At 43.9% G+C, this 13881-nt stretch overlaps 1 protein-coding gene across 3 annotated transcripts in view; it reads left to right on the top strand.

Annotated features, from left to right (window-relative positions):
• Positions 1 to 13881, top strand: part of xpo7 (exportin 7) — a 113533-nt gene that overhangs the window by 15098 nt on the left and 84554 nt on the right. The window lies entirely within an intron of this gene.

Raw genomic sequence — 13881 nt, 5'->3', positions numbered from 1 at the left:
TTCATACAGAGGGTGGTGCGTGTATGAAATGAGCTGTCAGAGGAAGTGGTAGTACAATTGCAACAGTTAAAAGGCATCTGGATGGGGATATGAAGAGGAAGGGTTTAGAGGGATATGGGCCAAGTGCTGGCAAATGGGACTAGATTAGGTTAGGATATCTGGGCAGCATGGATGAGTTAGACTGAAGGGTCTGTTTCTGTGCTGAACAGTTCTAACTTTCTGGCTGGAAACAGACTGTTTCCAACTCCTTTTTGCAGTTTTAGCTGGAATGTCTGTTCAATGAAGTGACCTCAGAAGCATTTGGCTTACCAGTTTTTCTTTATGCACTCTGGCCATGACAGTTGTGAGAGAGGTCGCAAAAAAGTTAATTCCTGCAGAGCAAATTCCTCCCAACAGCAATGTGATATCAACTGGCTTATCTTTACTATCTGTGGTGTTGGTTTGAGGGCGAAATATTGGCAGAACACCAAGAAGCACACCTTCTCCTGTGGATTCTGGATGTGAGATCCAAAAGATGGCACCTTCAAAGATGCAACCTGCCTTGAAATACTACTGTGGAGTGGCAAACCTTCACCTGTATGCTGGAGCATTGGGTTTTACCTTGAACCTGGGAGCTTGTGATTCAAACATGAGGAAGTGAGTGACTGAGCCAGGCAGCAATTGTGATCAGATTGTTGTGCATTCGGTTAAATTCTGCTTGTTCGTGACAGAGGAAAGGATGTTGATTTAATGCTGCACTCGATTGGATCTTCACCAGAGTCTTTGCAAGGAATGTTAAAGTGAGATGTAGTTCAAGTGGATTTTGCAGAGCATTGTTGGATGCAGAGCAGAAGAGGCATTGCATTACTCATCTCACTGTTCGTTCTGCACTCTTGTCATGCACAAAGTGGCTCTCTGCTTTTGTTGAGACCAGCCTTGCATTGACCACGTACATGTGTTGAGTTTCTTCGATCTGCATGATGCCAGTACACGTAATTTGTTGCCTTGAAACCACTTTGGGACTTGCGGTTGTGAATAGTACGTGGTAATTGTAAACCTTTGACATCTGAAGCAGTACATCTGATTTCCAGTGACTTTGATCTGAAACCAAAAGGCTATCAAGATCAGGGTACCAGCTTCAATGCAGTTTACACCCAAATTATGTTGCAGTATGAAATTTGGAAGAATGGTGTCAGGGTTGCAAAGACACTGACTGTCATTTACGCCAATGATTCACAATTGTTTTGTTTGAAGAACCTGTTTTTGAAATAGGCAAGAAATCATGGATTCTCTGTATGATGTAAAAGCAGACATTCAGTAGGTTTGGCAACCTCTGTCTAGAGAGAAGCAGACTTAGTCTTTTGAATCGAGTGGCCCTCTTGTTTTGAAGAAGCCGAAATTTGAAACCTTGTCTCTGATTTCTATTCTGCATTTGCTGCCAGACCTGCTGAGCTTCTCCAACACTCAAATGTTTTTGATTCATTTGTCACCATCCACAGTTCATTGATAATCTTTGTGTGTTTTTTAACACCTGGGTGAATTTGCCTTTTGGCACCCCATCTTTTAGTTGAAGTTGGAAACGGTTTGTAAAAATCTGTCTTGTCTTAAACAAATGTAAAGTTCCAGGTGTTCAGCATAGACTTTGTAATGGTGGGTGGACCTGGAGAAATTTGTGTGTTGTGTTTCGGGCTCCTACCTAGATGCTCCCCTCTGAGCTGAAACAGTCAGCCTACTCTACACCACGCCACGGTGTAACAGCTGCTCATTCACATCCTGCTTAGCTGCTTTGCAGTTGCTCCAGAACATCCTTGCCAAACCCTAAAGATGCACAGATCCCAGTTCAAAAGTCTGATTTAACCTATTTGAAGGCACCCTGCTGATATTTCATTTGAAGGGCAGAAACAGAGTGCACTTCCACCACTGAACAAGACTGTTGACAGTGAAAATGAGATTCTAGCCATTTCTTCAGTCTTACACTTGCATCATTACAGCTGCATCACTTATCAAGTTTGCTCCAACTTTTTTATCCCAGCCATTATTTTCAGAAACTGATGGTGTTGGAATTTTCCACATTGCACTTCTGTTGGATATTAAGAGTCATAGAGATTCACAGTGTGATTCTTCACCGTCTTTTGGCCACAGCCCACCTTAGAGCTCTTCTCAGGTTCCAGGGACCCCTTTCAAACAGGGATACAACATGAAAGAGGTAGGCAGAAAATAATTTCTTATTGAATACCAAGATAACTTGAACATTCTGACATACTGGACAAAACTTGAAAAAAAGACCGTATGACATTAAACACCTGTCAGGCCTAATGCAATTCTTGAGCTTGGTGCGTTTCCACAAGTTTTGTGAACCGGGCATCGGTTCAGTTACCAGAGTTCCCGTAAACCTTTGGGGCTCCCAATCTCACAGTTTTTAGTCTGTGCCCCCTTCAAATGTGCCAAGTCCCCGAATGGGGCCATATGATACCTGTTGAGGATGGCTGTCCTAAATTCTGACGTCCCATTTGCCAACACCTGGCCCATATCCCTCTAATCTCTTCCTGTTCATATACCCATCCAGATGACTTTTAAATGTTGTCATTGTATCAGCCTCGCCACTTCCTCTGGCAGCTCATTCCATACACGTACCACCCTCTGTGTGAAAAAGTTGTACCTCAGGTCTGTTTTAAATCTTTCCCCTTTCCCCGTAAACCTCTGCCCTCTAGTTCTGGATCTTGTCTGTTTACCCTGTGTGAACCCTTTCAAGTTTCACAACTTTCTTCATGTAGGAGGGAGACCAGAGTTGCACACAGTATTCCAAAAGTCGTGTACCACTGTCCTGTACAGCCGCAACATGACATTCCAGTTCCTGTACACAATGCAATGACCATGAAGACGAACATACCAAATGTCATCTTCACTATCCAATCTACCTGCGACTTCACTTTCAAGCAACTATCAGTCTGCAATCCAAGATCTCTCCGTTCAGCAACACTCCCTCAGACATTTCCATTAGGTGTCCAAGTCCTGCGTTGATTTGTCTTTCCAAAGTGCAGTACCTCACTTTGATCGAAATGAAACTCCATTTGCCACTCCTCAGCCCACTGGCCCATCTGATCTAGGTCCCGCTGTACTGAGATGACCTTCGCTGTCCACTACACCTCCAATCTTGGTGTCATCTGCAAACTTACTAACTATGCCTTCTATGGTTACATACAAATCATTTATATTAATGACAAAAGGCAGTGGACCCAGCACTGGTCACAGGCCTCCAGTCTGAAAAACAACCCTCCATCATCACCCTCTGTCTTCTACCTTCAAGCCAGTTCTGTATCCAAATGGCTAGTTCTTCCTGTATTCCGTGAGATCTAATCTTGCTAACCAGTCTCCCATTGGGAACCTTGTTGAACGCTGACTGAAGTCCATGTAGATCATATCTACCACTCTGCACTCATCAATCCTCTTTTGTTACTTCAAAAAACTCAATCAAGTTTGTGAGACATGATTTCCCAAGCACAAAGTCATGCTGACTATCCCTAATCAGTCCTTGCCTTTCCAAATACATGTCACTCAGGATTCCCTTCAACAACCTGCCCACTACCTATGTCAGGCTCACTGGTCTGTTGTTCCCTGGCTTGTCTTTATCAGTTTTCTTAAATCGTATCACCACATTAGTCAGTCTTCCGCCACCTCATCTGTGACTATCGATGATACAAATATCTCAGCAAGGGCCCCAGCAATCGCTTCCCACAGGGCTCTCGAATACACCTGATCAGGCCTGGGGATTTATCCACTTTTATGCATTTCAAGACAATCACTTAAAAATCAAGACAATCAGCACTTCCTCCTCTGGAAGATGGACATTTTTCAAGATGTCACCATCCGACATATTTTCCGACATTCTATATCTTCCATGTTCTTCTCCACAGTAAATATTGATGCTTAGTACTTGTTTAATCTCTTTCCCCCATCTCTTGCGGCTCCACAGAAAGGCCGCCTTGCTGATCTTTGAGGGGCCCTGTTCTCTCCCTAGTTACCCTTTTGTCCTTAATGTATTGATAAAATCCCTTTGGCTTCTCCTTAATTCTATTTGCCAAAGCTATATCATGTCCCCGTTTTGCCCTCCTGATTTCCCTCTTAAGTATACTCCTACTTCCTTTATACTCTTCTAAAGATTCACTCAATCTATCCTGTATGTACCTGACATTTGCTTCCTTTTTGTTGAGGTAACCCTCAATTTCTCCAGTCATCCAGTATTCCCTATACCTACCAGCCTTGCGCCTGTCACTGTCACAGAAACACACTGTCTCTGGATTCTCGTTATCTCATTTCTGAAGGTTTCCCATTTTCCAGCCGTCCCTTTACCTGTGAACATCTGCCCTCAATCACCTTTTGACAGTTCTTGCCTAATACCATCAAAATTAGCCTTTCTTCCATTTAGAACTTCAATTTTTCGATCTGGTCTATCCTTTTCCATCACTATTTTAAAACAAATAGAATTATTGTCTCTGGCCCCAAAGTGCTTCCCCACTGACACCTCAGTCACCTGCCCTGCCTTATTCCCCAAGAGTAGGTCAAGTTTCTCTTATGGATACATTCACATACTCACTCAGAAAATTTTCTTGTACACAATTAACAACTTCCTCTCCATCCAAGCTCTTAACACTATGGCAGTCCCAGTCTCTGTTTGGAAAGTTAAAATCCCCTGCCATTACCACCCAAGCATTCTTAGAGATAACGGAAATATCCTTAGAAATTTGTTTCTAAATTTCTTACTGATTGTTGGGGGAGTCTATGATACAATCCCAATCAGATGATCTTCCCTTTCTTATTTCTCAGTTCCATCCAAATAACTTGCCTGGATGTATTCCCAGGAATATCCTCCCTAAGTACAGCAGTAATACTATCCCTTATCAAAATTGCCACCCCTCCTCCTTTCTTGCCCCCCCTTTCTATTCTTGCTGTAGAATTTATTTCTGTGTCGTCACAGCCTTGGAGCACTGAGTTCAGTTTTGTGAATTTGCCGAGATATGAACAGATGCACAATAAAGCACCTGTGGAGAGGAAATTAGACCTTGAGATTTGGGAAAAATTTTGGTCTGACTTGATGTGATATAAGTGCAGAGGCAAGCGAAATGGATGATGTCAAAAAGTGAGCTCTGTGCTAGAATGGACCTCCTGAGGGGTTTTCCAACGTGAGGGATGGTGAGGCATGGCAAGTGGAGATGCAGCTGGGGCAAGTAAAGGAACAAGATGAGTTGAGGACTTTTGATTGGCAATAGCAGAATGATCCCCAAGTTCTGTTGTTGTCATAAGGCTTGCAGCGTCAGCAGGAATTAGAATCCCTGCAGTGTGGAAACAGGCCCTCCGGCCCAACCAGTCCACACCCACCCTCCAAAGAGTAACTCACCCAGACCCATTCACCTACTCTATATTTACTCCTGACTAATACACCAAACCTACACATCCCTGTGGGCAATTTAGCATGGCCAGTTCACATAATCTGCACATCTTTGGAATGTGGGAGGAAACTGGAGCACCCTGAGGAAACCCACGCAGACGTTGGGACGATGCGCAATCTCTACTCAGGCAGTCACCCGAGGTGGAATCGAACCTGGTCTCTGGCTCTGTGGGACAGCAGTGCTAACCACTGAGGTGCCCCTTGGTGTTTTCTCACTCATTGCGTCTTGTTATTGTCATTACATTTGAAGAACATCTCCAGTTGAGCATTTCCAAGTATGGCTGATGCATGGGCACCAACCGTTCAATCTGTGACAATAAGTTGAAGAGGGGTGTATCAGTGTTTGTTAGGGATTGCCTGCAATGTGTTTCTTTTGGCACAGGATCCACAGAAATGGCATTGTGCACTTGGGCTCAGTCAGAATATGCTGCAGCCCAGCCAGGCAGAAAACATTCCAAGCTTTTGTGTGCTGTTGTCATAGTGCACCACAAGAAAGCTATTGTCTTTTTCATCGGTTTGTTATGGTTGTACTAATATGTTCAATTAAATGAAGTGGTTGCTTGTTAGCCTTGTTGGTTTGATAGCTGTCAATCAGCAAAGGGGAGGGTGAATCCCATTGATAAGAATGAATAGAAATAATCCGGGAATATCACGAAGCTGTGGAGCAGGTGGGGCTTCCACTATGAGACTCCCCCCACCACCACCACCCCCCCGCCCTCCCCTGACCCTCCTGTGACAACTATAAATTGAGCTTATTCAGACTTTCCCAGAGGTCACAGAAAATGATGTTGAGAAGAAGATGTTTGATGCGCAACATCACACAGTCATACAGCAGCGAAGCAGACTTTTCAGTCCAACCAGTCTGTGCCGACCTTAATCCTGAACTGAACTAGTCTCGCCTGCCTGCATTTGGCCCATATCCCTGCAAACATTTCTCATTCATGTACTTACCCAAATGTTTTTTAAACATTGCACCAACATGCACCACTTCCACAGGAAGTTCTTTCCACACAGGGGTCACCCTCTGTGCAAAAAAAAGGCTCTTCATTTTTTAAAAATCTCTATCCTCTTACCTTAAAAGTGTGCCTGTTACTCTAGAAATCTCCCATCCTGGAGTAAAGACAACATTCATTCACCCTATCTGTACCCCTCATGATTTTATAAACTTCTAGAGAGCCACTTCTCCACTCCTATTGTCCAGTGAAAGAAGTCCCAGCTTATCCAGCCTTTCTTTCTCACTCAAACCTTCCATTCCCTGTAATATCATCTGGCTACACTTTGGCCTTATGTCAAATGGATCATCTGCTGCAGTGGTGGTCTCCCTACTTCGGAGCCACGAGGCCCAGGTTCAAGTCCCACCTGCCCTTGTCATGTCTCAGTGTGTCTGACCAATTGTGTAAAGTTTACTAAAAAGTGTCATCCTGGCTGATTGAGTGAACAGAGTTAAAACCCAATGGTGTTGAAGCCTGAGTCCAGGGCATTTCTTGTTATGTATGATATCAGCTCCCCACTGCAGCACCAGGGGAGTGGTGTCCTAGCAGCAAAAAACATCTTTTGGTTTCAGCATTAAACCTTTTGCTGCTTGAAGGTTGTCGTCCTGTTTCCGTGTCAGTCGAAGCAAACGCTCAGCAACACAGTATGGTTCCACCTTCTTCATTTTTATTCCGAGCCCTGAGAGAGTGGTCCCCCATGTACACAAGGGCATGAGTTCTGTGTCTTCTCTTGAACAGCCGATTCTGAGGGAAATATAGGGACACTGACAGAGAGCAGAATCCAAATAAGGCAACATCTGTATTGATTGGGGGACCCTCCGAGCAAGCATCAACAGTAAAGAATAAGCTATCTGGTATTACACAATAGATGTTCTTCACCTTGTTAAATCACTATTCTTGCCTCCAGCACCTCATTGTTTATGCAAGTTCTCATCTGGGCAAAGTCATGCCAGCTAAGCCATTGTTAAGCAACCCTAAACTTAATTCTTTTCCTACCTGATAGTGTTCACAAGGGAGTGGGCTCACCTTGTCTGTTGCTCCATCACTCCCCACCACTAAAGCGAGACTGTCTGGTTGTTTGCCAAACTCTTTAAACAGCAGTGATTGCATTTTAAAAGCAGTTGTTCAATCTCAGCTTTTGGACTGCCCAAGGCACTACTGAAATTTTACGGAGCTTTCTGGCTTTCCTTTCTGTTGACTTAAACAAAACTGCATTGAAGTATTTATTTGTTCAATAAAACATAATGAGATTATCTCCCCATTGTAAACATATACAGTCCCACAACCTGCTATTGTGTCCTGTAACATGACAGCAAGTTTCATCAGGCTACAGAGACAGTTGACTCACAGTGGAGATCGCTTTTGTTTATGAAACAAAATCTGGGCTTGTGTGTGTGTATAGAATTCTCTGCGGCTGAAACTGGGCCATTGTCTATTTTCTATAGGAAAATAAAAAAATGAGAATTCTCCAAACGACAGTGTGAAGACATAAAAACCAAAAGAACTCTGGACACAGTAAATCAGAAACAAAAATAAGTTTCTGGAAAAGCTCAGCAGGTCTGGCAGCATCTGTGAAGAGAAATCAGAGTTTATATTTTGGGTCCAGCGACCCTTCCTCAGTGCAAAGATGTCCCTTCCTTGTTGAATTAATTCGTGAGTAATTAATTATCAGAGATTTTGTGCTTTCTTCAACTTGATCCTCAGCAGCCAGTGCTAATAGACATGTGTTCTGAACTTTTATGACCGAGGCTGACAGAGGTGATGGTATTAAACAATCAAACCTGTGGAAAGTATCAAACATAAAAAGGTTTACTAACTGCCAAAACTTTTTCAGACTTTGATATGAAACCTGACCTGAAGCTTTTGTGAAGTAATGTCACTATGTTAACTTATTTTCATAGGTAATATTGGCTTGGCTGACAGGGTCAGCATTTATTGAGAAGGTGCATGTGAGGATCCTATTGGACCAATACAGTCCATCTTGATGCGACTTTGATTATATTGCCATGTTGTTTCCGACAGTACAGTACATTTGCTCGTAATCTCTGTCAGCATCTCTTTCATCAGTGAAAGATGAACCATGTGATATTATTTAACTGGTGGAATGGATATCCTTTAACCCCTGTTACACCATCATCACTCCACATTCTTAGGCCCATTGCACAAAACAACAAGTGAAATGGTTCTGTGCAGTTAAGTAGTTCCTTTTATGAGTGTTTAAATTCTCATCCTTGTTTTCAATTTTCAGCCTGTCCTGTTTCTTCAGTTTTTGTGCTTTTGGCCTCTGGTGTCTCACTGGTTTAACTTGCTCCACTATTGTGGCTCTTCATCAGCTTCCTTGGCTGTCACGCTGAAGTTTCCTTCTGCATCGCATGCTGTTGCATTCTCTTTCCAGAAGCCTCAATCTTTGACCCAAAACTGTGGTCACTGTTCAACCATTACCTTCTGGGTTCAGAAACCAGTTTGGTTGAATGTACCTGTGAATTGGTTTGGATAATTTATTGGAATGCACGGAGTTTGGCTTTCCGTCACAGTGCTGATGTTCAGGTTTGCTGCAAATACCAGTCGTGAGGATCTCAACTTCCTTCCACAATGCCAAGTTTAGGGAGTGACTTAGCACTGGAAGAAGATGATCAGTTTCTTGTGTCACCTGCGCTTCTCTGCTTCTTCCCATTGGATCTGTTGTTGGTCTTTCCTTCAAGTTTTTATTCAATTCCCATTTGAAATGAATATAGAACAGTACAGCAGAGGAACGGTCCCTGTGACCCATGATTTTGTGCCGAACGTGGCACCAAATGGCAGTCATCCTTTCTGCCTGCCCTTCGTCCATATCCCTGAATTCCTCGCATGTTCATGTGCTTATCTAAAAGTACCTGAAATGCCCCTATCATAATTGCCTCCACCACCACCCAGGGAGATAGTGAGGAAAGAGATCAATCTGAGACTAGTACAGTTGAGAACAGAAGTGAGTCAAACAGTCAGGGCAGGCAGGAACAAAGCAGAGAACAAGATAAATTAAATTGCATTTATTTCAATGCAAGAGGCCTAACAGGGAAGGCAAATGAACTCAGGGCATGGTTAGGAATATGGGACTAGGATATAGCAATTACAGAAACATGGCTCAGGGATGGACAGGACTGGCAGCTTAATGTCCCATACATATTGGAAGAATTGAAAGGGAGGCAAGAGAGGAGGGGGAGTGGCATTTTCGATAATTGACAGCATTACAGGTGTACTGAGGGAGTATATTCCTGGAAATTTGAGTGGAACTGAGAAATAAGAAAGGGATGATCACCTTATTGTGATTGCATTATAGACCCCCTAATAGTCAGTGGGAAATTGAGAAACAAATTTGTCAGGAGATTTCAGTTATCTGTAAGAATAATAGGGTGGTTATGGTAGGGGATTTTAACTTTTCAAAGATAGACTGGGACTGCTGTAGTCTCGAAGGGTTTATTCCTCTCGAGAGGAATTTGCTCAGAGTGCACGAGAAATTTTTCTGAGTCAGTATGTGGATGTACTGACTGGAGAAGGTGCAAAACCTGACCTATTCTTGGGAAATATGGCAGGGCAGATGACTGAGGTGTCAGTGGGGGAGCACTTTGGGGCTAGCGACCATAATTCTCGGAGTTTTAAAATAGTGATGGAAAAGGATAGATAGTTGGATCTAACAGTTGAAGTTCTAAATTGAAGGATGGCTAATTTTGACTGTATTAGGCAAGAACTTTCAAAAGCTGATTGGGGGCAGATGTTCGCAGGTAAAGGGACGACTGGAAAATGGAAAGCCTTCAGGAATGAGATAACTAGAATCCAGAGACTGTGTTTCTGCAACAGTACAAGGCACAAGGCTGGTAGGTATAGGGAATGCTGGATGACTAAAGAAATTGAGGGTTTGGTTAATAAAAAGAAGGAAGCATATGTCAGATATAGACAGGATAGATCGAGTGAAGCTGAAAATGTGTTGCTGGAAAAGCGCAGCAGATCAGGCAGCATCCAAGGAGCAGGAGAATCGACGTTTCGGGCATGAGCCCTTCTTCAGTAATCTGAAGAGTGAATCCTTAGAAGAGTATAAAGGAAGTAGGAGTACACTTAAGAGGGAAATCAGGAGGGCAAAACGGGAACATGAGATTGCTTTGGCAAATAGAGTTAAGGAAAATCCAAAGGGTTTTTACAAATATATTAAGGACAAAAGGGTAACTCGGGAGAGAATAGGGTCCCTTAAAGGCCTCCTATGTGTGGAGCCGCAGGAGGTGGGGGCGATATTAAATGAGTAGTTTGCATCAGTGTTTACAGTAGAGAAGGACATGGAAGATGTAGAATGTGGGGAAACAGATGATAACATCTTAAAAGATGTCCATATTACAGAGGAAGAAGTGCTGGAGGTCTTGAAATGCATAAAGGTGGATAAATCCCCAGGACATGATCAAGGGTACCCTAGAACTCTGGGATGCTAGGGAAGTGATTACTGCGCCCCTCACTGAGATATTTGTATCATCGATAGTCACAGATGAGGTGCCGGAAGACTGGAGGGTGGCTAACGTGGTACAACTATTTAATGAAGGTGTTAAGGACAAGCCAGGCTGATGAGCCTGACATCGGTAGTGGCCAAGTTGTTGGAGGGAACCCTGAGGGACAAGATTTATGCGTATTTCGAAAGGCAAGGAGTAATTGGGGATTGTCAGCATGGCTTTGTGCATGGGAAATCATGTCTCACAAACTTGATTGAGTTTTCTGAAAACGTAACAAAGAGGATTGATGGGCAGAGTGGTAGATGTGATCTATATGGACTTCAGTAAGACGTTCGACAAGGTTCCCCATGGGTGACTGGTGAGCAAGGTTAGATCTCATGGAATATAGGGAGAACTAGCCATTTGCATACAGAACTGGTTCAAAGGTAGAAGACAGAGGGTAGTGGTGGAGGGTTGTTTTTCAGACTGGAGGCCTGTGCCCAGTGGAGTGCCACATGGATCGGTGCTGGGTCCTCTTCTTTGCGGCATTTATATAACTGATTTGAACGTGAGCGTAAGAGGTACAGTTAGTAAGTTTGCAGATGACACCAAAATTGGAGGTGTAGTGGACAGCGAAGAAGGTTACCCCAGATTACAACAGGATCTTGATCAGATGGGCCAATGGGCTGAGAAGTGACAGATGGAGTTTAATTCAGATAAATGCGAAGTGCTGCATTTTGAGAAAGCAAATCTTAGCAGGACGTATACACTTTATGGTACAGTCCTAGGGCGTGTTGCTGAACAAAGAGACCTTGGAGTGCAGGTTCACATCTCCTTGCAAATGGAGTCGCAGGTAGATAGGATAGTGAAGAAGGCATTTGGTATGCTTTCCTTTATTGGTCAGAGTATTGGGTACAGGAGTTGGGAGCTGGAAATGTGTTGCTGGAAAAGCGCAGCAGGTCAGGCAGCATCCAGGCTGCCTGACCTGCTGCGCTTTTCCAGCAACACATTTCCAGCTCTGATCTCCAGTATCTGCAGACCTCACTTTCTCCTACAGGAGTTGGGAGGTCATGTTGCGGCTGTACAGGACATTGGTTAGGCCACTGTTGGAATATTGCGTGCAATTCTGGTCTCCTTCCTATCGGAAAGATGTTGTGAAACTTGAAAGGGTTCAGAAAAGATTTCCAAGGATGTTGCCAGGGTTGGAGGATTTGAGCTATTGGGAGGGGCTGAACAGCCTGGGGCTGTTCTCCCTGGAGCGTCGGAGGCTGAGGGGTGGCCTCATAGAGGTTTACAAAATTATGAGGAGCATGGATAGGATAAATAGGCAAAGTCTTCTCCCTGGGGTGGGGGGAGTCCAGAACTAGAGAGCATAGGTTTTGGGTGAGAAGGGAAAGATATAAAGGGACCTCAGAGACAATGTTTTCACACAGAGGGTGGTACGTGTATGGAATGAGCTGCCAGAGGAAGTGGTGGAGGCTGGTTCAATTGCAACATTTAAAAGGCATCTGGATGTGTATATGAATAGGAAGGGTTCAGAGGGATATGGGCCAAGTGCTGGCAAATGGGACTAGATTGGGTTGGGATATCTGGTCAGCATGGATGGGTTGGACTGAAGGGTCTGTTTCCATGCTGTAAATCTCTCTGACTCCTTGACCTATTAGAGGTCTGCAAAACTCTGAGAGGCATAGATCGGGTGAATCATCAGAGACTTTTCCCCAGGATTGAAGTTTCAATTCCAAAGGCGCACAGCTTTAAGGTCAGCGGGGGAAACTGTCTGTGAGTTTTTCATGCAGAGAGTGGTAGGAGCCTGGAACACACTGCTCGAAGAGGCCTCTGGATGGTTCCATGAATAGGGAAGGAATAGAGGGATATGGAGTGAAAAAGGGCAGAAGGTTTGTTCTTGATGATGACCACAGGCGTGGAGGGCTGAAGGGCTGTACTTCTGTTCTTTGTTGAATTGTAAGATCAACCAGAGTCAAACACTTGATCTTTAGCCCATTCAGAGGGAGGAGATGGAGCTTTCAAATGTGAAAGCTTTCATTCACGCTGAGTGTGGAATTGGAGTTTTCCTTCCATGTTGCCTACACAGGGACTGTCCTTCGCTCTCACCTCCATGTCCTTTGTTGTGATGCAGCTGTACTAAATGAGAATTGTAAATGGTTCAGTTGTGTTCGCCCTCCTGGGTGTAGCTTGCAGCGAGTGGACCGTGGCACAAGTTGCTTATCAAATTGTGACACTCCCTGAGTACTTGGAGCGTGTGGCCTCATTGTTAATATCAGTTCTGTAAGAGCACAGTACTCCAGGCAGCTCTGAACCAAATCTCAGGAGCACCAATATCCCCATGTGGTGCACAGTTGAACCTAGAGACATCTGTTGAGTTTTCCAAACTTCAGGATCTTCCAAAGACTTAAACTTCCAATAGAGTTGGCTCCATGACTGAGTACTCAAGGCAGTTAACACAACAAGATCTGTGAAGTGGAAGCAAAGGTAAAGCAGTCTTTGATGGAGCACTGTTGATCAGGACACTTGCCTTTTGCTCTTCAGCTCTGATAACATGATCTGTATGTCCACCTGAGAAGTCATTTGGAGCCTCCTTTAATATTGAAACTGAAAAATAGTGTTCCCAGAACTGCAGCACCCAGTGCTTAGCACTGCACTGGTCTGTGAACCGAGATCATGTGCTTGAGTGTGACCTCAATGCAAATTTCCTGTCTACAACATCCAGGCCAAAGCAAATGATCTCATGTGATCTTTCTCACATAGCTGTTTGTGGGAGCTTGCGCAGAAGTTAGCTGTTATCTCCAATCGTGAATACAAAAACAAACCAGTGATTATGTTTCTCATGGCTTGTAGAAGGACTTGGCAACCAGTGAGATAATTGTTGAAACCTTGTTCCGGTTGTCAGATACACTTGGCCAGTAGGTGCTTAGCAATCTCCCACAAACATATGGATGAAACTCATTCAGTCTGTTTTGCCTATGAGGGAAAGGTATCAGACAGTGTACTGGGACAG

The sequence above is a fragment of the Chiloscyllium plagiosum genome, unplaced genomic scaffold (assembly GCF_037043375.1).
Source record: "Chiloscyllium plagiosum isolate Xiang-an unplaced genomic scaffold, Cpla_swu_hap1 HiC_scaffold_48, whole genome shotgun sequence".
Taxonomy (NCBI): domain Eukaryota; kingdom Metazoa; phylum Chordata; class Chondrichthyes; order Orectolobiformes; family Hemiscylliidae; genus Chiloscyllium; species Chiloscyllium plagiosum.
Note: the sequence above shows the minus strand (reverse complement) of the source record. Positions and strands in the feature narration are given on the sequence as shown.